Genomic DNA, 4,101 nt, shown 5'->3' with positions numbered 1-4,101 from the left:
GTGAAAATTATATGTATTTTATACCCTGGCATGTGCATCTCAGCCGATGAAAAAAGCAGGATACCACCTCTTTTAGCCGACAAATAGAACTATTACGGAAATAAGGAAGTCTGAGACCTCAGAACTGGAAAAATAGCCAATATGTCACTTAATGCTGAGCCAGCTTGAGCTGTTCATAGAAGTAAAGTGTTCCCAGCGTAAAGAGATTGACTTTTTCCTGGATAACATGCCAAGGGTTGGCTTTGGGATTAAGACCCGGCGAAAGCTCGGGATTTCTTGGGTCAAGTATTGAAAGGAGGTCAAACAAAAGGATGGCTGTTTTCTTCAAATCCTCCAATGGTACACCACACACCAAAGCCGTCAGCAGCTTTTCTGCAAGAGTTATCAACCTCAGTATAAAGCTAATTTACTCTACTAGAACTAATCTCTTCGTACAGCCATATTCATAGTCAAACTGTGCATTTACTGCTAAGCATTAGTGATGAAACTTCAAACAGATCACTTGTTTGTGCATGGCTCTTAATCAGTCACGTTGCTCATGCAAACATCACTGCACCATGCATATTTAAGGTTGGGGTTCGTCCAAATCCCTAAGTACTGAAATTTGGTGGCAAAATCACCCAGTTTGTGCAATCGACATTAATAATACCACAGATCATGTGTCTATGAGAAGCTAAACACATAAAAAAAGGGAAATTAAACTACACTGCCCAGCCGAATCGCACCAGATGGACTAGTTCAGACAAGATGGACAACATGGGACAACCAACTAGTTACAGCAAAGCGGATATTTCCTCACAGGCCAGTTTTCTGCAGTGATTTTCAAATTGGTTTGTGTCAGAAGAAAATGCGCTTTTTACTCTACACTGAAAGCCAGATTTTTTTTTTTTTTTAAAGGTTGCTCCTTGAAGCCTTTGAACAAAAGGTCAGTTCCTAAAGAGCATTAAAACAGATTTTAGTCCCAAAAATGTGCTTTAAAGGAAATATAATACACGGAAGCCACACAAGAGACAATGCTGTAAAAAAATAAAAAATAAAAATATACAGGGATGATGTATATTTAGGCCAAAACCCAGAAACGGGTTAGCATCCCTGTTGAAAGAAGAAGACAAAATAAATAAATTAAAAACCGGCATATACTGGTTAGATATGTTTTGAAGCATGGCAACTGGTTTGAGCTGGACCTTAGTTGGTCATGAGCTGGTTTAAGCTGGTCATGTGCTGGTCCTATGCAACTAGCTCCTGCTCATAACCAGCTTATAACCAGCACATGACCAACTAAGGTTAACCTTAAAAAATGGTAACATGACCATTTAAGCTCTTCTGGGTCCATCTTATGAAGTAATTTTTTTTTTTTTGTTAATTGGTTTCTGAATCATAAGGTCTGCATTGTTAACACAAGCTCAATATATTTTCATGTTTTACTCTGCAACATAAAATACATCAGTAATACCCCTGTGATTTTAAAGGGGTCATTGGATGCCTATTTTACACAAGTTGATATGATTCTTTAGGGTCTTAATGAAACGTCTATAACATACTTTGGTTAAAATTTCTCAATAGTAATGTAAAAAACGCCCTTTTTACCTTGTTAAAATCAGCTCCGTTTTGTTGCATTTCCCTTTAAATTCTAATGAGCTTTGCTCACCCCACCCCTTCCTTCTGTGGCGTCCTGTTTACTTTAGCTGCATTTAGCCATATATGATATAAACCAAATATAATAATCATAAACTTAAATTCATCACAGAGCTTATTTTCTGCAATAATCAAAAATCTAATAAAAAAATCCATCATTTTTTTTGTCAAGTGAATCAGTGTGATGCTAACTTACGAGTTTGCCTCCAAAAATACATCACTGCAGCAGTCTATATAGTCCTATAAAAGTATTAAATCTAAACAAGGCTTATCTAAACATAAATAAAATATATAACAAACTCTAAAAATATACCATTTTCAAATCTACCGAAACTTTAGAAGTCAAATAATCAGTTTTGAATTTGAATGTAATTTTACAATATTGGACCTTTTATTCATTGTAAACCTCTAATGATGAAAATAATTAAATTAGGGATATTTTTATTTCTTAATTTCGTTTTATTTATTAAAGTTAACATTTGTTTCTTAAATTGCTTGAAAATACCCTTTTTAAAAGCCATATTTCTTGAGGTCTTGAATCCACAGTCAAAGAAAAACAGAATCATATTCAAATTAAATATTAATTTTGCCCCTCTTTTTGCTTTTTGGCCCCTCTTTGAAAAATCCTCGAAACGCCACCAGTAATATCCCATCGTCGTCCTCTTATGTTCTTTCTAGGCCTAAAGTTGGATGGACTTTTTAACTTTTCAAAGAAGTCACAGTGTCTTTAATGTATTAAAGATCAAGCCTCACACTCCTCCCTTAGTTAAGGTAATATTTGTTTGAACTCAAGGCCAGATGTGTTTAATTTGGGGATTAAATGGATTAAGACAGAAGTAGGTCTTCGGATTTTGCAGTTTTCTACAGCCGTTTGCAATCGTTGACCGATCCAGTCCAATTCCTGCTTAATTCCAAGTTGATCTGACTCTTTCCGAACACTTCTATCTGTCAAACGCACAATCAAGGCTTTCTCCAGAGGGGGTTCAAAGCAAAACAGACTTTAATTCAACAATTGGGACAGACAATCCCTGGCCAATCTTTTTCTGGATGACTTTACATTCACTTAAGGATCTCTACGTCTATGTGCATTGAGTATCGGACGCTACACTTGCTGTTCACTTGCTAAGCTTTAATGTGAAGTCAAGTGCTGAGAGCGATGTTGTGGAACTTAATCAATGTTGATGTGGGTAATTAATGTTCACATTGCACTCGTTCAAAGATGATAGGCATGCGAAATGAGGATCATTCGGATGGATGCCTCCCCGCTGAGGTGAAGCGAGACCTTCCGGCTTTGAAGAGTTGATCCAGATACGGACGGAGAACTTCAGTGTGTGCAGAATGACCCTACATCGCATTACATACCATATGCTCGAGGATTATAACAAACCCACAACGGCTGCAGGTCGAATGAGAGTCAGTTTGAATATCTTGAGATTTCAAGAGCCCGTGTGAGTGTATCTGCTGTTTTTAGCTGAAATATGCTGTCAGGTCAGATGAAGTAAAGTGAAGTGTTGTCTCAGGGCCACCAGATCATGCTATGGAGTTCACACTAAAGCCAGCGATAATTTTTGGTAACACTTTACTTAAAACCTTTATGTATGTATAAAGAGATATTAAAGGGTATAATGCATTATAATTATTCACAATGTGCATTGCAATCCATCATATCTTGTTGTAAATAATTATAACAGAATTTAAAATGCATAGTGTAACAATGAATGTATTAACTGTGGTTACAATTATTCATGAGATTGTACAATGCATTATAAGGTGCATTACAAGGCATAATTAATGCATTATACATAAAGGCTTTAAGTAAAGTGTTTCCAAATTTTTCTTTACCTGTTGACATATTAAGCTGATGTGATCTTGTAACATACTCATGAAGGTCTGACTTTGACTGCCTAAAGGAACAATACTTTGCAAGTGAAATAATGATATTATAAATAAATATTGTATATTTGCATTATTAAGCCAGTTTCTATTATTATTATTATTATTATTATTATTATTATTATTATTAGAGGTCGACTGATGTATCGGTTTTGCCGATTAATCGGCACCGATAGTTGATTGCTGGAACTATCGGTTATCGGCAAAAATACATGCCGATAGTTTTTCGGGTTGCGTCCGTTACTGGAACGGCTGAGAAGGGTCTGTTGTCATTAGACAGTTGAAATGAAATGGTAACACTTTAAAATAAGAGTCCATTTGTAACATTAAGATTAATGAAAGCTGTGTAATGAAAGAATTGTTCCTTCTTAGAGTGTGTTAATTTCAACATTTTTATTATTATTACTACTACTTCTACTACTACTACTACTACTACTAGTATGGTTCAGTACTGTTTTTTAAAGTTTTTGTTCAGTATCCATTTTAAAAACTATTGGTTAATTAATCGGTATCGGCCAGTGTGGTCCAACCTAGCTATCGGTATCGGCAAAATCCACTATCGGTCGACCTCTA

The sequence above is a fragment of the Sinocyclocheilus anshuiensis genome, unplaced genomic scaffold (genome assembly GCF_001515605.1).
Source record: "Sinocyclocheilus anshuiensis isolate Anshui unplaced genomic scaffold, SAMN03320099.WGS_v1.1 scaffold432, whole genome shotgun sequence".
In the NCBI taxonomy this organism is placed as follows: domain Eukaryota; kingdom Metazoa; phylum Chordata; class Actinopteri; order Cypriniformes; family Cyprinidae; genus Sinocyclocheilus; species Sinocyclocheilus anshuiensis.
The sequence above is the reverse complement of the archived record's forward strand: the minus strand, read 5'-3'. Positions refer to the sequence as shown.